At 41.4% G+C, this 25,732-nt stretch overlaps 1 pseudogene; it reads right to left on the reverse strand.

Annotated features, from left to right (window-relative positions):
- Positions 1 to 20,797: 20,797 nt before the first annotated feature.
- On the reverse strand, positions 20,798 to 25,629 carry LOC118001355 (annotated as a pseudogene).
- Between the last annotated feature and the right edge of the window lie 103 nt (positions 25,630 to 25,732).

Below are 25,732 nucleotides of genomic sequence, written 5' to 3' on the forward strand. Positions count from 1 at the left end.
TTGCCATCTCTTCTATTCCAGGCACTATGCTCGATAACGGGACGTGAGGACGGACGACAAGAGGCCCCACCTTAACACATACAGTGTGAGGTGAGTCTTGCCAGGGAGGAGCACTTTTGCCCCAGACACAGGTCAAGATGTGCTGAGGTCGTGGGAACTGGACACCTAGACGGGTCATCAGGCTGCAGTGTGATGAGCAAAAGCATGGTCACTGTACCATTTTGGAGTAAGACTACCTACTCCAGTGCACTCGTTGCAAGGACAGGAAAGAATTCCAAGAGGTGGCGTCTGAGCTGCTATTGACGGTGAAGGCAGCCGGGGCAAGTACAACATCTCAGGAACAAGAAGAAGAAGCGAGCATGGGAGCCAACAGTTGATACTAGAATACAAAGTGTGAGGCAGAAAGTAATAATAGGGAGGCTCCAGAGGGCCTCAGTCTTGAATGCTGAGTTTCAAAGCTTGAACCTCACCTTTCATGGGTGGTAGGCTAGGGAGTGAAATGGTCAGAATTGCGCCTTGGATCACTGAGGCAGCTGCGGGAAGAAGAGACCTGGGAGGGACGATATGGAGAGACAGAGCACTCTGGGGCTAGCGAACCAGTCTTCAAGCCCTTCTCGTGTCTACGTGTGTTCTTTGGACAATCTCACCCGTTCTCATGGCTTCCACTACCACTTTAAATAAATGACTCAGTCTGTATTTTTACCCACAGTCTCTACTGAGTCCCTGGTGCCTAATTCTACCACATGCTGAACATCTTCACTTGAGGTTTTCTGGGCACCTTACCCGTCTCACCCAGTCTTCACTTATACCCCTTGCCCCCGCACACTTTCTGATGGCTGTCTCCCCTGGTTCATCTTAAATCCACCCAGTCATCCTCTCTTCAACATCTCAGATTCACATTTGTAATAACTATTTCCTTTTTTAAAGATTTTTATTTATTTATCTGGAAAAGAGAGAGAATGAGTGAGAGAATCAGACTCCCTGCTGAGCAGGGAGCCCGATGCGGTGCTCGATCCCAGGACCCTGAGATCATGACCTGAGCTGAAGGCAGACGCTTAACCGACTGAGCCACCCAGAAGCCCCTGTAATAGCTATTTCTTTGGTCCCAAATTCACTTAATTTTGATCGATTCTTCATTCCCCAAACTTCTGGCTTTTCAGTTTCCATGCTCAAGACTTGCTAAATCATATGTCTTCTTACTAAACCATTATGCTAAACTCCCAATAATTATCCAGCCTGACATTTTCCTTCCTATGTGTTCTACAGACTAGTATCAGAAGAATTTTCTAAATCATTGTTTTGCTTTCTTTGTTCCCTAACTTAAGGCCTCCTATTTTCTACTCAGTAAGTTCAGCTGCTATACTGACGTTCGAGACTCCTCTATAGGAGTCCAGGCATTGTGTCTAGCTATATTTCCTCTTACTTTCTTTAAAAACACCCAATAGTCCAGCCATGAGGTACCACTTTCTGTCTTGTTATGACCCTTAATGACCTCTTATTTCCTTGTGTTTGCTCAAATTGTTCCTTTTAATTGGAATACCCCCCTTCTTTTTCTGCCTGTCACAGTGTTTTTCGTCTTTCAAAACCCATCTCACTGGTGCTACTTCCTCCATGATGTCTCGTCCATTTCTTCAAACTAGATACAATCTTGTCCTCATCTGACCGCCCCCCACCCAGAGCATTTTCCCCCTTTTTGCTGGACTTAACTTTACAAGGATATAGTAATTTGTGTTTTCTTTTTGTCCTGTACAAATGTAAGCTCCATGAGAGCTGGGACATTATCTATCTTGCTTAACCCCATACCTGGCACATACTAGGTTCTCAGTAAATATTTTTAATGAATTATAAGTATTTTGTGAACAGAGATTTAACGTCATTTTTCTACTTCCTGCCATATATAATATGGTGCTTGGCATACAGTAAGAGATCAATAAACTGTTTAAAATAACTTGATGCCTTGGGATCTCCTGTGGATATACTACCATATTCATCTTTCTAAAATGTTCTTTTCCTATCACTTTCCTACCCAAAGGCCTTCCTCTAATCTACAACATATATATCCAAAATCCTGGATACCTAAGTCCAAGTTCTCTAACTCTTCTGAAAAGTTAATCTGTTCATTGATGACACCATCACTGTCTATTGGTGGGCTGGTCTGTTTCTTGCTCCCTAAGTAAGTCATGGCCAACTTCGTGACTGGGATGTCACAACTCCTTCTATGCCTGTGCCCTTCCAAATTCTATTCATCTCCAAAGTTGCATCCAACTCAAGTTTTATCTCAGTTACATTGTCTTGCCTGAGCATTTCAGGCCACTTTTTCTCCTCTTCAGTTTGGTTTAGCAGAAATAGCAGGGACTCTGGATCCAGTTAAACCAAAGTTTAAAAACCAACTTTACTGTACGATTGTGGGCAAGTTATCCAATCCCTAAGGGACTTTCTTTCCTTATCTATACAGTAACAATGTAGTGGTCACAAAATGTGGCTATGGGTCTAAGGGAAACAGTATACCTCTGCATCTAGGCACTTGATACCTGCTAGTTTACCCCCCTTCTTTTTCCAGTCTTTCTTGAGAATGGACATTATTGCATTATTGGTCATCTTTTTTTTTTTTTGAGAGCAAAAACTTTTTCCCAAATACTTTCAGTAAGTTTTCAAACTTTAAAAATGTTGAAAGAATGGCACAATAAACACTCATATACTCTCCATTTAGATCCAACAATTGTTAAATGTTTTCCAGTATATGGTTTATCTATGAATCCATCTTGGGTGTAGATGGATGTATGTATACATACCTACACTATATGTGCGTGTGTGCGTGCGTGTGCCCATGGGTGTGTATACAAGTGTATACACTAGTAGTTCCCCTTATCTGTGGGGGACACACCCCAAAACCCCCAGCAGATTCTTGACACTGGGGATAGAACTGAACCCTATATATACTATGTGCTTTCCCATAGCACAATCTCAATTAATGTATCTCAATTAAACTGTGATACAGTTTAATTATTAATTGGGCACAGTAAGAGATTAACAATAATAACTAATAATAAAATACAACAATTATAACAATAATCTGTAACAGAAGTTACATGAATGTGGTCTCTCAAAATACCAGTAGACTGACCTTCTTCGTGTGATGATGTAAGATGATAAAATGCCTATGTGATGTGATGAAGTGAGGTGAGTGACACAGACATTGTAATGTAGTGTGAGGCTACTACTAAGTAGTACTACTACTAAGTACTATTTTTTTTTTTAAAGATTTTATTTATTTATTCATGAGAGACAGAGAGAAACAGAGGGAGAAGCAGGCTCCCAAGGAGCGGGAAGCCCGATGCGGGACTCGATCCCAGGACCCTGGGATCATGACCTGAGCTGAAGGCAGACGCTTAACCATCTGAGCCACCCAGGCGCCCTACTACTAAGTACTATTAAGTACTTTGTGACCCTATGTCAAAATGACGACCTGCTGTCAGATCATGGTTAACTGCGAGGAACTGAAACTGATAAAATATCACCATGGATAAACAGGGACTACTATACTTTCTTTTGCTGAATAATTGGAGAGGAACCTACAAACATAAGACACTATACACATAAATACTTTGGCAAGTATCTCCTAAGAATAGAAACATTCTCCCACAGAACCATGATATTATTCTTACGATTCCCTGACCCATATCTGGAATGCCCTAACTTTTAGTGGGCCTGGTATTTAAAGACCAAGAAATGGACAAGAGATGTGCTTATTTTTGCTGTCATTACTTCTAGGTCCTTTCAGTAAACAGAGCAAGAAAAGAAGTTCACTTTTTTTAAATCATGAGGTAAAATTGATATTTTCAGTAGCAGTGGGTTTGTTCTGCATCTTGCTCTTTTGACTTCTCCTGGAAATATTTCTTTGCTATTACATAGAAATCTTCCTACTTATGGCCAAATGGTACTGTGTGGTTTGGGTGTTCCAGAGTTAATTCCACTAGCCCCTAGTGATAGATATTTGGGTTGTCTAGTTCTTTGCTTTTACAAATAATACCACCTATATTCTTGGGTGCATATTCTACTCATGGAGATAGAAGTAGGGTTATGATTGCTGTGTTGAAGTGTAATGATTGTCAAATTCCCCTCTTGGGACCTTTCACTTGCAATATATGAGTGCCTATTTCTTCAGAGTCAGTTGCCAACTTGTAGATTTTTGCCAATTCGATGGATGAGAAATTTTTTTGTCGTTTTAATTTACATTTTATGGTAGATTGTGTTTCCAAAGATGGCTGTAATAATGGTTCCCGCCCCACATGCTTTTTTTTTTTTTTTTTTTTTTTTACAATGTTCCCTTGCCAATTTTCCCTAAGGAAGTAGAGTCTGTTTCCCCTTTCCTTGAAACTGGGCTGACCTTGTGAGTGACTGTGATGAATCACCAGTATGTGCCAGAAGTGATGGCCTGCAACTTGCAAGTCTGCACCTTAAAGATCTCGCTTCCTTTTCCTTGGTCTTGGAGTCCTGGGATATCACACAGTGAGGTCTATCTTACTGGAAAGGGCACGGGGAGGGGGAGGGAGGAGAATAGAGAATAACAACAAAATAAGTCTTAATACCAATTAAAAATAAAAACTTGCAGCAAACAAGGAATAGAAGGTCTCTTTCCTAATTTGATAAACACCCAACATCTTACTCAATGGTGATATATTGCAGTATTTCCATTAAGACTGGAGAAAAGATAAGGATGTGTACTCTAGCATCGTACTGGAAGCCCTAGCTGGTTTGATAAAGCAAGCAAAAGAAATGAAAAGAAGCACAAATATGGGAGAGAAAGAAGTAAAACTATCCTTAATCACAAGTGGCATAATTGTATATAAAGAAAACATGACAGCACCTACAAAACAACTAGTAAACTAATAAGTGAAATTAGCAGTATCACAGGATATCATAAAACCCCAATTATCTAGAAATAAACCTATTAGATGTGCAAACCTCTACACTTAAAAAAAAACACAGAACGTTGCAGACAGAAATTAATGAAAATCTACATAAATAGACACATATGCCCTGACATAGATTGGAGGTCTCCCAAATTTTAAGATTTGAATTCTTCCCAAATTGATCTGTAGATTCAATGCAATTCCAATCACAATTCCAGGAAACTTTTTGTCAGAAATTGAAGAGCTGATTCTAAACTGTATATGAAAAAGCAAAAGGTCTAGAATGGCCAGAACAAACTTGAAAAAGAACAAAGTTGGGGGAATTACACTCTGTGATTTTAAACTTAATATGAAGTACATTTATCAGGACAGTGTGACATTGGTAAGAGCTGAAATAGATCAATGAAGCAGAACAATGAAATTGGAAAACAATCCACCTACATATAGCCAATTATTCTGATCAAAGTGCCACGGTAATCCAATAGGGGAAGAATAGTCTTTTTAAAAAAATGTGCCTGGAGGCGCCTGGGTGGCTCAGTCATTAAGCGTCTGCCTTCAGCTCAGGTCATGATCCCAGGGTCCCGGGATCGAGGTCCGCATCGGACTCCCTGATCGGCAGGAAGCCTGCTTCTCCCTCTCCCACTCCCCCTGCTTGTGTTCCTGCTCTCGCTGTCTTTCTCTGTGTCAAATAAATAAAATCTTTAAAAAATAAAAATAAAAAAAATAAAAATCATGCCTGGGGCAACTGGATATTCATATGCACAAAAATGGACCTCAGTCCTTACCTCCCACAATATTAGTTCAAAATGGAAGTTCAAACATTAGTTCAAATGGAAATTGACCTAAATATAAAAGCTAAAAGCATAGAGTATCTACCAAAAAACTTGGAAAAATACCTTTTGTGACCTTAGATATAAAATATTTTTAGACAAGACAGAAAAGCACTAACCATAAAATTTAAAAATTTATAACTTGGATTTAACCAAAATAACCATAAAGTTAAAAATGTGTAACTTGGATTTAACCAAATTAAACATTTTGCTCATCAAAAGATATCATTAAGAAAAAGTACAGACTGGGGATAAAAATAATTTTAACACATAGGGCCTGTATCAGAATATACAAAGAGCTATAAAAATGGGAAAACACTTTAAAGATACTTGACAGAAGAAAGCATACAAATGACCGATAATTACATAAAAAGGTGTCTGACATAGTTAGTCATAAGAGAAATGCAAAAATAAAACTACAATGAGACATCATTTCATATCCATTAGAATGCTAAAAAGACTGGCAACACCAAATGTTGGTGATAATATAAAGTAACCAAAAACACTTCTCATCATTACTGTTGGGATTATACTATCACTTTGCAGAACTCTGGCAATTTATTGTAAATTAAATATACATTTACTCTTTGACTCAGCAAGTATGTGTATGTGTGTAAGAGAAAGGGAGCGGAGGGGGAGAGTTACAAGAATGTGTATAGCATCCTTATTTATAGTAGCCAAAAACTGGAAACAACCAAAGTGTCCATGAGTTCAATAGGAACATGGATAAACAAAATGTGGTATATCCATAAAGGGAAAATTACTCATTAATAAAGGAACAAATAATAAAGGAACTAATTACTAATACACCAACTAAACAGATGCATGTCAAAACCGGTAAGTAAACAAACCTAATCACAAAAGGTTGCAAAATCTATGCCATTTACATGAAATTCAAGAACCAGCAAAACTAACTTCTGGTAATAAAACTGAGAACAAGGGCGCCTGGGTGGCTCAGTCATTAAGCGTTTATTTATTTGACAGAGAGAGATACAGCGAAAGAGGGAACACAAGCAGGGGGAGTGGGAGAGGGAGAAGCAGGCTTCCCGCTGAGCAGGGAGCCCGATGCGGGGCTCGATCCCAGGACCCTGGGACCATGACCTGAGCCGAAGGCAGACGCTTAACGACTGAGCCACCCAGGTGCCCCAATAAATAAAATCTTAAAAAAAAAATTGCTACTTTTAGAGGTGAGAGGGAACTCACTGGAAAGGGGCATGAGAGCACATTCTGTGGTGACAGAAATGATTTATGTCTTGTTTTGGGTAGTGTTTACATATGTGGATGAAATTGTCAAAACTCAGGATCTATGTATTTTATGTTAATTACACCTTAAATTATATTACATAAAGTATACTTTAAGAACATTGGTTTAATAAAGTCGACCCATAGGATTTACCTATTGCTTTTCTTAGAAATTTATTCTCACTTTGTTCTGATCTTTTATTTTGAAGATAAAGCACAACTCATTGTCCTAAATTCTGCATTGACCTCTGACCAAAGTTATGACAAATCTGACCTTTATTTATATATCCATTACCCAAGAAACAATAATGGCATGAGACAAATGGTATATAAAGTAATTATTTTTGCATCTGTGCAGAGATAATTAAATAAGGGTAAGAAGCTTTTGTCAAACATTCAGAGCTACATGCACATCATGGTTGGACACAAAGGCAGCTGAAATGCTCCGATTGCACCACTCTTACACGTTGGTGTGTCTTCTCTGGTGACTCCCAAAGGAGTCCTTGTATAATCTCCTTCCCTTGAATCTGAGCCAACCCAGTGACCTACATTAACCAAAAGTAAGGCGGAAACCCCGGTAGCTGTTGCTTTCCTACTTTCGGGAGCCCTGAGCTGCCATGTAGGAAGTCTGGCTACCCTGCTGGAGAAACCACGTTGAGAGACGATATGGAGACACCGTTTGGAGAGGAAAGGTCTTAAGATTACATGGAGAAGGACTGGGGAGCCCAGCCAACCAACAGAACAAGGCACTAAACATGACCCCAAGAGAGTCACAAGCCCTCACCATTAATGCCTTCCAGGAGGAGGTGTGAGACATGCAAGTCAGGAAACCACCTGGACACTGTAGCTCCAGGAGACAGGATATGGAGCAGAGACAAGTCATCTCTGCTCATCCCTGTCTGAACTCCTGCCCCACAGAATGGTGAGCAATAATGAAACATTTCCTGTTTTCCACCAACAAATTTCGGGGTGCTTCATTATGTGGCAGTAAATAACTGCAACACACCTCATGGGATAAGCTCCAGAGGGAAAGTTGGGGCCAGGAGGAGAAGGAGGCAGGAGACAATTTGAGAATGAACAAATAGTGAAAGATCAGAGGAAATTGAGGCAGTTGGGTGATCCTGAGGAAGCAGGAGGATGCCTTGTGTTTCAGACAATCCACTCCACCGATGTGATAGGCCTTTAGCCCCCCACACTAAAGAGGTAAACTGTCTTTGGGTCAAAGTATGGGCCGAGGACAGAACAGCCTTAAAAGCCAGGTATGTCTACCAGTTTGACCATGAAACCTAAGCCACAGTGACTTCTTTAAAAATTATTTTTAGTCTGAACCTCTATATCAAGATTCTCCATATGGTTTCCAGCTGAGCTACAAAATGCAGATTGCCTTAAGCAATCGCAAATGATTTCCTAGATGAAGAAGGTGTTTCTTTAAAAAATGATACATTGGGGCGCCTGGGTGGCTCAGTCGGTTAAGCGACTGCCTTGGGCTCAGGTCATGATCCTGGAGTCCCGGGATCGAGTCCCGCATCGGGCTCCCTGCTCGGCGGGGAGTCTGCTTCTCCCTTTGACCCTCCTCCCTCTCATGCTCTCTGTCTCTCATTGTCTCTCTCGCAAATAAATAAAATCTTAAAAAAATAAAAATAAAAAAATAAATAAAAAATGATACATTAAGATAGCACACTACTATTACTTCTAAATAATCGTTATATCTGTAGCGAGTTAAACCACAGATTCATTTTTGAAGTTCTGCAGATGGCTTCAGTCTACACGTGCTAGGCCAGTGGCAATGTCTCCGTGTGGTGCAGTTTTGAGAGCACTTAAGAAGTAGATAAAGGACACAGAAAGTCTTGCAGTGACTGAATTGTCCAGACCTGATCGCACCTGAGGAGTCAGAAGGCCTTACAGAACTGACTTACTAAACTGACTGGTTAAAGTGAGCACTGGGAATAACAGAACTGTTGACTGCCCTCCTCACTGACCCCCCTCCCCATTTTATCTTTTCCCAGTGTCCATATCCTTGGAGAATAGGAATTCTAATGGTACCTGCCTCATAAGATTGCTATGAGGATTAAATAAGATAATATGTTTATAATACTTCAGACAACAACTGGTATGAAGTATGGATTATTCGATAATAAATTTAATCTATTATATTGTTCTGTTAATCAACAAATTACCTTAACCACCTTTATCTTATACAGATTAAGTATCAAGTAGAATTCTAATTATCCTAAGGGATAATAAGGATGCTAAAACACTTGGTAGCTTGTCACAAAGAGCTGTGCAGATGTGTCAATTACCTTATTCATTCTGGTATGTCTTGAAAAGCTAATCAACATTAATAATTTTAAGGCTGTGCTTTCACTATCTCTGAGTGAGAAATCCTACTGGATGAATGAAGCCCGAACTCCTAAGAAAATACTGAGATATGAAGACAGATACGAAAAAACTAAGACCATTGTATCTGTTAGAAACCTCCAAACTGGAAATAACAGAACTGACGCCAGTTCTCTCGAGTAAAAAGGGAATTTATCGGAGGAGTTCACGTCATTAGGGGGATTCTGGAAGACGCAACTTGGAATATGGGCGAACACCAGTGCGGTGATGCAGGGCAGAAACAGGAAGCTTTGGGCAGAGATAGCTGCCCCTGCTGCCCCGAATCGTGCCTCAGTGTCCCTGTGTATGTGTCAGTCACTAAAGGGTCAGAGTGCTGGGTGGGAGTGTTTGATTAACTAAGCCCGGGTAATCTGACCGCATCCTGGCTCCTGGGAAAAGAGAAGAATCGTGCCATTTTGTTTACTATAATGGGAGGGAGGACCCTGTGTTCCATCGAGACCAGTGGTGGGTTATCCCAAACGGGAGCGGAAGTTTGGAAGGTGCACAGCCATAGAAATGCTGACTATGCACTACACCTTTGAACTGCTAGACATAGCAACATGAGACAGGTGTCACTTTGTAACTAATTGTTCAAAGAGTAATTTTCTCCAGCTTCTTGTAGGTTCAATGGCCTTTGAGGGCAAGCCATGCGTACCTCACGAGAAAGCCAAATTCACATTCCCCTCGGCCTTAAATGAACTCTGCCTTTGAAGCTATTTGTCTTAAAAACTTTGTCTATGTTAGCACAATAGTTTGAATCAATTCAGATATGGTATAGATAAATAGTTACAGGTTATATAAATTTTTAATGTTAATTACACAGTAAGACAAATGGGTTGTTTGTAAATTTATATGACACACCCACATCGGTTGACACACCTCACTGACTAAGTGAGGCTATTTCCTCCCACTATGATCATTGTAATGATTACTTAAGTAACTGTCCCACGTTTTCCATCTGTACTAGTTTTCTGTGGCTGTTACAATAAATTACAGATTTGGTGGCTTAAAGCAACCGAAGTTTATTCTTTTGTAGTCAATAAAAATACCGAACACATTTGATTTTTTTAACTGCCAATCAAAGAAAACCACAAAATCATATAGAACATTTTAATATAAAAAATATATAAACTTGTATAAGTAAAATAAAATACATACCATACACAGAAAATACCAAACCCTGGCTCTTCTAATATAAAATATATTTACTATATAGGTATTCCTTTATAAAAAAATAATACACATTATTGAAAACTTAGGAAGCATGAAACAAAGAGGATTACCAATATTTCATTTTTTCAGTTATATTTTACTTTCAAATATATGAAGGAATTAGTTAAAAGACCATCCTCACCAAATCCCCAAAGTGTCTTCCTTTCTGACTTCCTATCCTGAATTGGTTTATAGATTACTAATTTGTCAAAATTGTTTTACCTACTACTCTTTGTTAGATCAATTGAATTACAACAAAAACTAGATTGAGCAACTTTACAGAAGCATACTGTGTGCAGAAAATTAGTTGCAGTAAGCAAACTATGTTTTGCCCACAGGGAAGCAGTTTTGATATCCAAAGCACTTACTTCCTTTTAAAGATAGCTTGTATTTTTCTCTTTTTCCATACTAAAAACATCCAAATTTAAGTGTTACAATCAAAAATAATTTTCTGACATTGACTGGATTCAGATCACAAGATGGGGACTTATCATTGGGAACCATTTCAAATATCTAAGAATTTTATATAGACATATAGTGAGTCATTATATTAAATGATAACGTAATGGTCATTGTTAGTTTTTCTAGTATTTATTTCCTAGAGACCTGCTCCCAGAGAGGGAATTGGAACATGAAAAATTCCACAGACACTGGCTATGCCTTGTACTTGAGGCAATCATTCCCAGTCAACCCCAAATCTTGGACCCCTGTGTCCTGGTTATATCAGGAGAGAGACAGGTAAATCTTGCTATTAGCTTACCACATAGGACTTGGCCCCCGCCCTTGAATACAAAAGAGGAGAAATACTTCAATCCATACCCTCATATACACACCTGGAGTGTATTCTATAGTTTCTGTAGTTTCTCACCCTCCCTCCTCGCCTCTTTTTCCAAATGGCTAACCAATTGTTACATTTTTAACAGGTCCATTTTTTGTCCAGTGATTTAAGATACTATCTTTATGGGGATGAACACTGGAAACTCCTATCTTACCATTTTGCTGATGTCACTCCAAACTATTTTAAAACAAGACAAGACAAGGGCCATTTTTTGGATGCAGTAATCTTGTTGCTATCCATGGCTTATTGTTGGAAATCCCATTTCTCAAAAAGAGTTGCCACATCAGCAAATTTTGACAAATTAGTTATTAAGTATATTGGCTCTGATGAAGGCAGATTTATTTCCTGATGGTCTTTATCAGACTGAAACCAGCAAATCTTGAGTGTGTTAGTCTTTGTGCAGTGAATATTAATGTATCCTTTATTTTCCCAGTGTTACAGTAGCAAATAGCTCTTGACAAAACCAGTCAATTGAAACAGAATTCTGAGGTCACCTTAATGTCCATTCATTTCATTAGGGGTATAGTCATATCCATTGTGTTTATTTTCTTCTTTTGTTTCCACGGCAAGACAGATGATTTAAGGGAAATTTACTTGGAGAAATCACATTTCTATTATGTATGCTACATGAAATAGGAAGGAATGAATTCTTCCATTAGAGTATTGGAATTAGTTTTATATTTATTATATATATATATATATATATATATATTTCATTGGAGAGAAAAGATTCTTTCAGTGTCTCCTGAGAACATTCAGGTACGGGGCTTCTGGAAAGAATTTGTTGTACCTCTGAGCAACTAGTTAATATTTCTCCTATCAACACTGTACATCTTCATGCAATAGATCCTGTTTCTTCCTATGCATTAGCTACTAGGATGCTCAGCATCAAAATGGGTGTTCCACTTCTATTGAGTATTATTACAAATTCTGCCTTCATATTAAAATTTTGGGCTTTATTTTTCACACAGCCCAATTTTCTCATTTGCTTATTTTAGTTTTTGAAAAGTTTAACCTGCCACATATAGGCTGTGCTAAAAAAGTGGGTCTAACTCTGCCTACATTAAATCAAAGAGCATTGGAGATGGGGTGAGGGTGTTACCCAGGCTTCAGGAACTTGAGGAACCATTCCCAAGTGCAGGGATAGCCCAAGTCTCGCTGGCTCTTGCCCTTGACTTCTCTCCACTGGGCTCTGACACCTGTGCACAGGCTTTGTGCCCTCTCCCTCCCGCTCTCCTCTCCTGTGCACCTGATCACAAGCTTCTCTAAGCACCAGTTCTCCACCACCCCCCATTCAAAGCAACTCATGCAAATAGATATCACAGGCTTGCAAATGCACTACTTCATTAAAATTCCTGAAATCCTTTAGCTCATCCCAGATCCACACTACAAGTTTATCCAACTTGGGAAACCAAGAAATGTACACAGAGCATGGGAGAATGACCCAACTTGCTCTGTTTTCTTCCCCTCTGGTGTGTGTCTCTTCAGCCCTCCAGCTGTATCCCATTCCAGGTAGTCCAGACCCCTACTGCTCTCTGTCTTCTACCATTACCAGGTCACAGTGTCTCTGCCAGGATGCACCCACGCTGGTGATGACCTCTCACAGAGTCTTCCCCTCTGTGATTTTTTTTTTTTTAACCTCTGACTTACCTACTATTGGATATCGTTGGAAATAGCTCAATTAATTTCTGGACACTTGGATGAATATGTGCTTCTTGAGAAAATAGTGTGTGCTGATAATTCACTGGGACAAGTACGAGGGTCCTATATCCTTTATGGATTCAAAGAAAAGAGCATTAATAAAGGAAATTATTCCCCTTTTTAAATTTGAGTCCTTCCAAGTTATATTTCTTCGCATTCATGAATTATTCCCTCTAGCTATTTGATTCAAGTTAGTTCAATTAAATATTGAACTATATGTAAGGCAGAGTTATAAGCTATAAAATAAATAAGACACTACTCCTACTAATGTGAGATTTTAGAGTAATACTTTTTTTTTCTCTCTGCAGAGAAGATTCCCTTGGGGAGGACTTCAAAACACTGATGTCAGCAGTCTGTTTGCAGGAACTCTGTCAATAACTCTGTCCTCCTTTGCAGGAACAAATGGTTTGGTGTGGCGTCTAGGACATTTTTTAAAGACTTCATGAAATTAATTATTTTAGAGACAGAGGGAAAGAGAGGGTAAGTGGGGGAAGGGGCGGCGGGGAGGGAGAGGGACAAGCAGACTCTGAGCGGAGACTCACAGGGACCCTGAGATCAGAGACCCTTGAGCCAAAACCAAGAGTCAGATGCCATCTGAGCCCCCCGGGCGCCCCAAGGACATTTTGGTAAGGTGATCCACAGGTGCAGCCAGAGCTGAGGACCACTAAGGCTCGTGGGCTCTGCTCAAAATAGCTGTGCTACAAAGCAGAATATAATTGAACACTTACAAGATAGATACCATGGCTAAGATGAGGTCCCCATTCCTCAGGGCTTCCTCATAAGCACCTGGCCCTCTCCCCCACTGTGTTCTGGGTTGGTTGCCCCACGAATCTTGTTTCATAAATCCCTACAGTTACTGCAGACATAACATTTATCAGTAGCCTTTTTTTTTTTTTTTCATTCGTCTATAACCAGTGTTTTTGCTGCTGGACTCTGTTCCCTCAGGTCAGGGACCAAGGTTTGCAGTCAGATTAAAGCGATTTCACATCTCAGCAGCTCATGATACGGGCAAGTGACTTAACTTCTGTGCATCCTACTTATTTATCTGTAAAATGTCAATAATAATAGTGCCTGAGAGGCTGACATGAAGATGTAATAAAATATTGCCTGTGAAGCATTTCGTTCAGTGCCTGTAACATAACGAGCGAGCCAGGAACGTGAGCTACTGTTATTACTAGTACCTCTCGCGCCCCAGGATCTGGCATACTGATTCGTACCTGGAAAGGACTTAATACATAAAAATACCACGACTTCCCAGGCCAGATTTATTGAACTCCGATGAGCGTGTAAGCACTTCCTTAACAAAAGGCAGACTGCCCTTAGTCCAAACCGTGCCTCTGTGCTGGTTTGGCTCTGTTCTGTTTTCTGGGACCAATCTGCCCTGGTCGGTGCCTCGGGAGGCTGACTGCTCCTATCACGTGGGCTCCCTTGCCAACCGACTTGGCTTCTGCCGCTGGGAGACCCGAGAAGGAGAGTGAAGGGGCCGAGGGAGAGAGGGGACGTGTATTCCCGCTCCCTGCCTGCTGGGGGCTGCACCTCTGGCCGGGGCTGCCGCAGTCCACACCGTTGGGAGGGAGGCTGGGCTCCCGCGGTCGCAGGATTCGGTGAGCACCGTTTCCTTCTGTGCTCTCGGGTCTAGGAATGGTGATGGCTTCCTGCTCTTGCCACTCTCCAGGTGCAATGTCCCTCACTGGTCTCCTTAGCCTTGTCCACACGCGGGAAGGGTGGGGAGGTAGTCTCTTGATTCAAGTCTTGTGAACTGAGTTAGACTCCGTTTCCTCTTAGGTGCCTGCCTAACACCTGCGTTTCCCTCAGTGACACTTTACTGCCCTCTGCTGGAAACTTGTGGTAAGCAGAATACATTCATTAGGTCTCCACAGAAAAGAACCCCAAAGCCTCTTCACTTAGTTATTGGGGGTGTCACCTGTGAGCACTTCTTTATTCTGTTTTTCTCTTCAGCCTCTTTCAAGTCCCCTCATCGAGTAGTCTGCCCTCCCTTGGGGAACTCCACTCTTCCCCACCAAGTAAATCATCATAGTTTGGGGGGGGGGGGACGTACTTATATGACAACTTGTTCATTGTTTATCTGAAGTTTAAAATGCAGTTGTCATCCTGTATTTTTATATGCCTTATCTCGCCACTACTCCTCGAACCATTCGCTGTATTAGCTGCACAAACATTGTAGAACAATGGGGTCAAAAACATGCGAGCGATGTGGTTGATTCAGGGTCACATTTCTACGGGGCAGGTCTGATTTGGCCTAAAACCCATATTCCCTCCCATGCTTGTTTGTCACTTGAGGAAACTTCTCTTTGTCGGTGCTGGTATGTTTTTTTTTTTTTTTTTTTCATTTTTTTATTCTTATGTTAATCCCCATACATTACAACATTAGTTTTAGATGAAGTGTTCCATGATTCATTGTTTGTGTATAACACCCAGTGCTCCATGCAGAATGTGCCCTCCTCAATACCCATCACCAGGCTAACCCATCCTCCCACCCCCCTCCCCTCTAGAACCCTCAGTTTGTTTTTCAGAGTCCATCGTCTCTCATGGTTCGTCTACCCCTCCGATTTCCCCCGCTTCATTCTTCCCCTCCCGCTACCTTCTTCTTCTTCTTCTTCTTCTTTTTTTTCCTTAACATATATTGCATTATTTGTTTCAGAGGTACAGATCTGAGATTCAACAGTCTTGCACAATTCACAGGTGCTGGTATGTTTGTTTCAAGTGCAGCTATACCCTTCCCGGGATGCGAAAAGAACAAATATTACCATTTGTAGTTGTTTTTTTAAAAATTATTAATTAATTAATTTAAGAGAGAGAGAGAGAGTGCATGTGGGCAAGTTGAGGGAGAGGGAGAAGCGGACTCCCCACTGAGCAGGGAGCCCGATGCGATGCAGGGCTCGATCCCAGGACCCTGGGATCATCACCTGAGCTGACAGCAGATCCTTAACCAACTGAGCCACCCAGGCACCCACCATTCACAGTTGGAATGTAATTTTATTTTTTTCTATAATATCCAGATTATGAGCAATAATAGAAAGTAAAGAGGTGGGGCACCTGGGTGGCTCACTTGGTTGGGTGTCCAACTCTCGGTTTCAGCTCACGTCATGATCTCATGCTTCAGGCTCCGTGCCCAGTGAGGAGTCTGCTTGAAGATTCTCTCCCTCTGCCCCTCCCCCTTCTCTCTCAAATAAATAAATGGATCTTTAAAAAATAAAAAAGAAAGTAAAGGGGAAATTTTTGTTATGATTTGCATAATTTTCAGTCTCAACTTTACTGTCAATATTATTTATTGATGATTCATAATAAATGATTATTTAAGCACATAATCTTTAATTAATTTGACATATTGCTTATACCCTGGTGTAAATTTTCATCTATCATCATTTACCTCAAAGACCTTATTAAAGCACTACTAGTTATTCAGTTTTTGACCAGATCAAAAAAATTATAAAAATATTCCAACTATCCTTACTCAAAGTCTTTGTCTATGGTGTATCTGTCTCTTTGTTATGTTTCCATTTACTCTTCATTCACTGACAAATATTTTTAATACATATAATGAAAGTGCCATTTGATAGGCACAGTGTGCAAACAGGCTAAGACCCCCTCACTGGCTCTCAACTTCATACTTTGACAAGGGCACCACAAATGCATGGTGGCTTATATTAGTTACTTCTGCATAACAAATGAATCCAAGTCTTAGTGGTTTGAAACAACGGCATTCATATCTCACAGTTTCTGGAAAAATGATTCAAATATTTAGTACTACCTTTTTTTCCCCTTCTGCCCTGAACCTCATAACTATCCCTCCCTTGCTACTGCCATCCTGGTTGGAGCTACTGCCATCTGGTTGGGAATCTGCTGGATTCCCACCAGAGCCTCCCAACGGCTCCCCCCATGGCCACTCCTGCCCCTCAAACACATCTCTACCCAGCAAGAGCGTGATCTTAAAACCAAGCCAGATCACACCACTCCCTCCTCAGCACCCACCTGAAGTTTCGTGCATGTATAGCTCACGAGTTTGGGTCCCGTGCTGCAGAGTCTCAGAGATTGCAGTCCACACTGGCCAGGGCTCTAGTCACACCTCAGGGCTTGAGTGGGGAAGGAGCCTCTCTCAACCCCCTCATGTGCTTGTTGGCCTGATTCAGTTCCTCAAGGGCTGCTGGGCCGAGGGCCTTAGTTCCTCACTGGCTGTTGGCTGGAGGTCGCTCTCAGTTTCTTTGCACATAGGCCTGTCCATACTGCAGCTCAGAACATGGCAGCCAGTTTCTATCAGAGCAAGCAAGCAAGAGGGCCAGGGAGTGCCAGCAATAAGCTGCAATCTTTTGTAACTTAATCATAAAATTTACACCCTAATGCTTTTGCTATATTCTATTTGTTAAAAGGAAGGCTTTAAGTCCAGCCCTTAGGAAAAATTAATTTTAGGAGCAAAAACTGAAGTCACCCTTACTGTAATTTCTGGCTTTGTTTTCTAGAAAGTCTGACATCACTGAAATGATTACCTTGACAGAAGAGGATAGCGGCGAATGCTTTTTAAGTGAAGGGGGCAGTGGGGCAGGAGAGATTTCCCAAGTAAAGAAGTTGGCAGCCAAGGAACCTGGTGAGCACAGCTGCCCCCCGGTTGAGTGGGGTGAGGGATCGGACGTGGTTTTAGCTAGATTTAAAGACAGTGAGTGGATATTTCTTACACACCCATGTAAATTTGTGGACTGAGAGTCATAGTTAGTTCTGATGTTTGTTAATGTTTCTTCACTGTGAGAGCAGACACATGATGGAGAGAGAGGGCTGACACCAATGCTTTAAACAAACCACATGGTTAGTTTATGGATTTAAATCTTGGTGTGTCTAATTTAAATTGGTTGTTCGTAGAATTCTGTAAAACCTACTAAATCATGTTAGGTAGAATTAGTTCCAGAACAATTACTGATGCTTGCACCAGACTTAATATTCCTTTTCATAATTATTTTCCAATACATGAAACGCTGAAAAAAAAAAAAGACCAGAACAAATGAGTTTTTGCTAATTTCACTTTCTATTTTTAGTTATCAGATTATAGTGTTTATTGGACTTGGGAGATAAAAATGTTCCAAACATTTTTGAGTTTGAGATAAAATCTTAGTAAAATGAACAAAAATAATGATACATTCCATGCCTCATTCTTAATTCTATTGCTTCTTCCATTTGGGGGAGAAAAAAAAAAAAGAAGAGGCATTGGCAAAAGCATACACTTTGGTGAAAAATCAAGAATTCATATAATGACTGCTAGCATTGTATCACTGGAGTTCCATTGTAAAAATGTCCCCCTACCCCGCAAAACAGAAAGCTGTTTCAAACAAATGTATAGTAAAAAGAAAAAAAAAAGGATCGTATTGGTCTCTTTTGGACAAGAAAGCTACAAGAATAAATGATATACTGTGCTTCAGTATAATGCCTTAGTTAATTGCAATACCATGTAAAAATTATGGTAATAGGCATTGTTGCTCAAGAAAAAAAAGAAGAAGAAAATTCTTCTACCTGGAACTTCAACAGTCAGATCACAGGACTCCTTTCTCAAGACCCACCCAAAGCTTCTCATCCAGCTTTGAACAAAGCACAGATGGTTCAGATCTCCCCAGCCAGCCTCTCCAACATTAACCCCTCTCTCCTCTCCCTCTCCTGCATCCTTTGTTCTGGTCCTCACACTTACTAACTTCTGGAGCCTAATTCAGACGAGTCAAGCACACTGAAAAACAAACACAGGAATAAACAAAAAGCAAATCTGCTGGAGGTAGTCAAAGTATGCACTGATTATTTTCAATAGACAAGTTTCCCATTAGCTTTTGCCTGGATCCATTCAGGCTCTGTCTCGTGTTATAGCCTCTGGTTCATTCTGTCAAATGGCTGAATATAATTGAGGACTTAGTGTGGGAAACAGATTAACACAGCCTTCTCTGCCAGTACTCTCCAAGGTGAGTGAAAATGACCTGTTTGGCTGTTCAGCTAATCCTTTGAGGAGAATTAAAAGGTTTATAATGTATCTGTGTGATGAAGTTTAGCAGTAATATCTGTGGGCCAGATATTTCATGGTATTTAGAGAGTAGGCAGTAGATTGTGAGCTTGGGGCAAATTTATTTGTTATTGAATTCTCTCTCTTTCAGCTCATCAATCCTCATGAGCAGACATGTAGTTTTCAAAAATAGCCTGTCAACAACTTTGGAATCCCCCAGTTGGGGAGGTCCTTAGACAGGAGATACATTTTCTTGATTAAACAATACACTGTCACACTGGGCAGACTTGAAAGGGATGGGAAAAAATGGAGTTATTAATCATTCTCAATGCTCTTTGGAAAATGCAATTTCTCTTTCAGCAAAGCAAATCATCTCTCTTTGGTTAAATAACAGAAGTGGCCTGCAAACTCTCCTTGCCTTTGGGTCATGCCTGAGAACTCAGGTCTGTGAAGATTCCATAGGGCCCACTTCCTTCTCCCAGTTGTCTGTGACGTGGGCAGAGTTGAGGCCAAGCTTGGGTCACTTTTCCTGGACACTTTATGTTATGACTTCCTAGGGCCCTCCCAGAGCACATCCTGCCTCCTGGGCTTCAAGTTCACAAAAGAAAATATAAGACAATGTGTAAACCACAGAAATATATATTAATGAGATGATGAAAACAAACACAAGATGGTATGTTAAAAGCTTTCATCGTTTCTTCCAGAGATTCAAAGAAATGCCTATCAGGCACCTACAGGTGCTTAGCACTTGGTTAGGAAGAACAAGCCATTTATTGGTCATTCAGTAATGACATATATACAACAACGAATAATATGAGTCAAATATAGCATGATAGAAGACAAAATCAGAGATTGCAGGAACCAAGAGGATGGCAATTAAGAGAACTGGGATAACCAGCAAAACCTGTAAGAGTCTTCAATGATGAGAATGATTTGCCTAACAGCCAAAGTCTTCATTGTTTTCCTTATGGAGCCAACATGATCGCTTCCCTGACTGTTTGTTGTCAGCCGACCTTCCATGCCCTCGGAAACGTGATCATTTCGGCCACGGCAGGCTCCTTCTACAGATGCCTAAGTCCTCCTGAGTTCTTCTACTTACCTGGAGACTCCAGAAATTCGCAGTGTATGGTCAGGCTTATGAATCATCCAGTCTCATTTTTGCCTTCAAATCTGGACTCAGGTTTCTTTGGAGGCAACACGATCATTTCTTACCAACACCCTGCTTAGAATCTGGAAAGGACTGACTGCCACAGGACTCATCAGTGTGCTGTGTCCAAGCATCTCAGGATGGGGGCAGAAGGGCATTCTCCCAATCCCCAGCACTCCTCGTAAACCACTACTCCCACCTGCAAAAGCCTTTCTCTGAGGGCTCGGCTCCTTCCACTCTCCTTCACAGTTGTCATAGCTGATTGCTCTTTCACACTCAGTCATGGCTGTGGCTCACTGCCCCTCTCTTTCCCTCTTTTTCTCTCTTTTCTCTCTCTCTTCTTTCTTTCTTCCTTCCTTCCTTTCGTTTTTTTTTTTTTCCTTTCTTTTCTTTCTCTGCTTTCTTTTCTTTCTTTCTTCAAAAAGCTTTATTGTTTCCATTGGGTTCAAGGCTTGGGAGAGGGTTTCCAGGTGGTTAAAGAGCTGCCTGGTGGCTGCAGGGAAGGCTCACCCACAGGCCTTGGCACCAGGGGGATGCCAGAAGGGCCCCTCAAAGGCTGCTGGGCTTCAGAGGTTCCCAGTCATGCTCAGGTGAGCTTTTGGAAGAGAGATACTTGTCCAAGCCAGCCTGGGGGCCACCCAGCCTGTGGAGGTTAGTCAGGTGGTCGCTCATCTCCTTAATGAGTTTCACCTCCTCATCCAGGAAGTGGTTCTCCCGGAAGTCACAGAGCTGGAGGTCTGTCTGTGCAGGCAGAACCCAGGGCATGCAGATCCAAAAGGGCCCGGTTCAGGTTCTCCTCCAGAACCAGTAGGGTTTCCATGGCGTCTAGGGTTTTACCCACTCATCTTGGGACAGCTTCTGCACATCCTGGAAGGGGGCATGGCTGCCATGCTGGTTTTGCATCTTCAAGAGAAGCTCAGTACCCTCAAGCTTCTCAGCCAACTGGCGGAAGAAGTGGCCCACATCCTCCAGAGCCACATCCTTGCAGTGGAAGTAGAAGCACAGAGAGAGGTAGGTGTAGGAGGCCTGCAGATGCATGCTAACCAGGCAGCTGACCGCAGCCTCCACCTGGGTGGAATAATACTAACAAATCTGGGAGCTCGTGGTTGATGGATAATTAGGAGCTAAGCTCAGAGTTGGGTGTTGGCTGGTCTCGGAGGCAGAGGGTGGCAGACACGATGGCTCTGAAGGTTGCGACTGGAAAAACGTTGGAGGGTGGTCAGAGGCTGGAAGAAGGGGCATCCCTGGGTCTGTTCCATCCACACACTGTTGAAACAAGAGACAGATCCGTGGGACTTCTGGGTGCTGTCCCCCTCTTCAACTCAAGCCCCACCATTATTGAAGGAGCATAGGCTTTGCAATCAAAGAGAGTTGGGTTTGAAACACAGCTCGACCTACTACCAATTGTGTGACCAGAGGCAAGTGGCCTAACTTCTCTGACCCCTAGTTTGTCACATGTAAAGCCCAGTAAGAGTGCTTACATGAAGAAGGCTGTGAGACTCTGTAGGTAGATTGCACACCACAATGGGAAACTCACAGAAAGGGATAAATAAATGTTGCTTAGGAGGACCGCTATGATGTGGACAGCATACCCAACACCCTCTCTTCGCAGTTCCTCCATCTCTGCAGCTCTATCCAGCTCCACGGCATGCAGTCACTTTCAGCTTTGGACTACCTCATAGCATTCAGAATGGCTCCTCTAGCAAAATCCTAAAGATCTACTTTTTTTCCATTACCTTTTCCTATTATTCTAGCCCTCTTTTTTTTATATACTCATGTTGTAACTGATCCCTAATTTTTCTTGATCCTCTGTTCCTCCTTGTTTTCCTTCATCTTTTTTCCTGTGTCTCAAAGCATAGATGTCATTAATAACTAATGTTCTTTGACAACGTTCTTGCTTCCTCGTCTTTCCAGCGAAACTCCACTGCTAAATCAAACCAGGTGATTGCCTCTCCTGTTTTTATACCCAGGCTCTAGAGAGCTATTAGAAAAACAAGATTAAACTTTGGTGAGGATCTGTAAGTGTACATTCTCCAGCTTAGCTCTTGTGAGTTTCCTCTGCGCCCTTCACTTCTTGACCTAGGACATTCTTTTTGAGTTTCCTACACATCACCTCTCTGGAAGCTCCCAGCTGACACTCTAGCCATCTACATCATAAGAGGAACTACCCTAACTTTCTGCTACATCGCCTCTCTCAATCCTTTCCCAGTTCCTCCCCTTATAATTACAAAGATCCACATGGTAGAAGGTTCTGTACCTCATTTTTCCTATTTCCTTAACGATGTCATTCTATTGTTCATCTCTGCTCTCTTCTGTTGCATTACCCTTCCTCTACCTACTTACTTTCTCTCTCAAAATATAAATGTGTTCAGGGTCTTCTCTCCTTCATATGCTCCCCTCATCCAGACACTACTGACTCTCAGTTTGAAACATAAATCTCCAACCTCTCCTTCTTCCTCCTCACTCCACCCACACTTCCCCTTCATCTTTGGTCCTCTAGTAAACACGTGAACATTTTGTAGGGTTCCATCCTCAAGCCTTTTCTATTGTCATTCTGGATCCTCTCATATGGAGGTGATAGTCACAATATTTAGCACCTGGCATGGGTGGGCACTGACCAATCGGAACAGATTCTGTCCATAAGCATCTGACACAGCCATGCCAGAACATAGCAGCCGAGCGTTAGCCCTGACTCCGTGGCATCCACAGTCACCTGTGTCCCAAAGCTGTACTACCAGCGGACCCTCTTTCATAAATCAAAGTGGGCACATTCCCTGGGACGTAGCACAGACACCATAAATTCAACATTTGCTAAACTGAGCTTTTCTTTTCCTCTTTTCTCCAAGTGTTTCTTCTCCTGCACTGCTTGTGCTTCTAGGGGTACAGAGAGGGGAACCGTATCCTACTCTATCTCGAGTAAAACTGTTTCACCCCTGTGATCTTGGCATTTTCTACCTTGCCTGCAGTGAGAAGGCTATAAATCTTAAACTGAACTTCCTTGCTAACATGCTACAATGACTTTGTACTGCTTTTAGGATAAAATTCACACTCCTTAGGGCATACAGGGCTCTTCACGATGTGGCTTCTGCCTACCTCTTTAACCTGACTGACGACTTAGCCTTCTCTCGCCATCCTTAGCCCTTCGTGCCCTCCACTCCATGCTAGATGGAACCCCAAATATCAGCCCCCAAAGGTTGTGCTAGTTTTTGCCTTGTGCCTTTCCACAGCATCTCTTGGCTACCTGGGTCATCATTATCACCACTAACTTGCCCTGACCTGTTTCCACAAAAAACAAAACAAAACAAAACAAACAAAAAACCCCTAGTCAGAGATGTTATTTCTTTTAGGAAGACTTCTTGAGCTCCCCACTGTCCAGCTGGGGTTAAATACACTCCCTCTGCTCTCATTATGCCTCATGGTTCTCTCTTCCATTTCACTTCTCAGAAACTATTGCATCTCTCTATTTACCTGTCTATCTCTTCCCTGCAGTGTGAAGTCTTTAAAGGCAGGCAGATCCGTGGTTTATGGATCTGTACAGTAGGAGCTCGAGAGTTTATGGACTGAAGGGCTGATTGCACCAAGCAGGAAGATCATAAATGATGAACACTAACACATCGCGTCTGTTCATTGTTGGTATATAGGTTTGTTTATCATTTGAAAAGGCTTGAAATTAGTGAAGCAGATAATACTGCCTGGTCTTTGTTCACAGTGTTTGGAGAAACTATCAAGACACACGGAGTGTCCCTCAGGAGTTTCTGAGAATCTAAAACTGATGAGAGGGCTCTGTGAGCACCTGCTGCCTCCCTGTGGGTGCTGTGAGTGCCTAATGAATCTTGACTGACTAACTCTACCTCTCTGGGTGCTTTGCCAAAACAAACCCACAATGCTTTAGGTTAGTTTCGTTTGCCACCATCCTCCTTCCTAGATTTTTCTTTCATAGAGTAGAAATGGACATGCCAAATGGACATATGTAACATTCTCAAATCACCCTGTTCTATATTTTGGGTGCTCTCTCAAATCCTGCCTCTATTTTAACCATTTCAGTAAAACTACATAATTTATCTTTTTTCTCCATTGCCCTGTAATTTTATTACATCAAAGTGTGTTCCAGACACAAATTGTGATTTAGCTTGTGTGGTTCTGGATCATATATAGCCTGCAGCCATTTGATTTAAAATTTGAGAGAGAAATGTTGCACTTACTAGGGGCTAAGTGAGTGTCTGGGGTGGGGTGGTAAACATGTGGGGAAAATGCAAATCTGTGAGCAGTGAAGGAAGAGGTCACCTTTAGTCATTGGAGCAAACTAGTTGGGAGCAGATTAACTGCACAGTAGTAAAGGACTCTTTCTTTAGAATCAACTTTTAAATTATTGTCCAAATTGTGGTTAAAACATTCCCTCACTTGCCCTTCCCATTCACATCCCTTACTGCCCCCCAAGGGAGATTAGCAAAAAGTGGACAAAATAATTTCTCAAATTCTTAAGAAGAGAGAATTTCAAGCCTATTATAATAGAGCATTTTATCCTTCTTGTGCTAATGCTGTTGATGATAATTTGAATTTTGCTTATGATTGAAATGCAAAGTAACTCCTTCCATCATGTGATCCTTGCTGGGGCTTCCTCATCTTATTGTCTATCTCAGACCATTCTCAGTGTCTTTCTTTCCAAGGCTAACCACCGCTGGGCCTTGTGCTGTGCTGTGAATGTCCAGATGGAGAGGCTGGTGTTTATTAATTCCAAATTAGCATTAAGGAATGTAAGGGAATTAGCATTTATTGATCACACATGATGTGCTGGAACAGTGCTGGGTGTTTACAGATGCTATCTCATTTAATTCTCACAATATTTCTAGTGATGAAGAGATTATTTTCATCCTGTTAGATAAGTACATTGGGGTTCAGAGAGCTTAAGCAATTTGATTTGTCCAACAGAGCACAGAATGTAGGGGAGCCTGGACTTGAATCCAATTATGGTTGATTCTGAAAGCTCATTAACATTCTATTATACAGGCTACATCCTGCTATGACTAGGAAGTATCGCAGATTTAGCATTTAATTTCTCTGTTTTGAAGTTTTTCTCTTAAAAATTTCATTGTGGTTCCTAATGAATTCTCTATGTCTCTTAAAAGGGCTTCAGAGCACACATACACACATGCGGGTATGCGTTAGAATTTAGAGACCGTTTTGTTTATACATTAGGGTATTTAGCCAATAGCATTTATACTGAGAATTCTTTATGTTTCTATACTTTACAATTTGAGAGTTTTATAAAATGGTCTATAACTTACAAAATCAAGATGTGGATCAACAAATGGCTTGTCTGCACAAACTTTGGAGTAGTTGGCACAGTCCAAATTCATTTGCTCTTCTTCATCTGTCCTCATCGCCTTCTGACCTCATTTTCATTCACTTGCTTTGTGTTCCCTTGTGACTTGGTTTCAGTTGATATCAATTCCAAGCAGCCTATTCCACCCCTTTCTCCCCTTC

This window comes from Mirounga leonina, unplaced genomic scaffold, assembly GCF_011800145.1.
Source record: "Mirounga leonina isolate KUSES-001 unplaced genomic scaffold, KU_Mleo_1.0 Mir_53, whole genome shotgun sequence".
NCBI lineage: Eukaryota > Metazoa > Chordata > Mammalia > Carnivora > Phocidae > Mirounga > Mirounga leonina.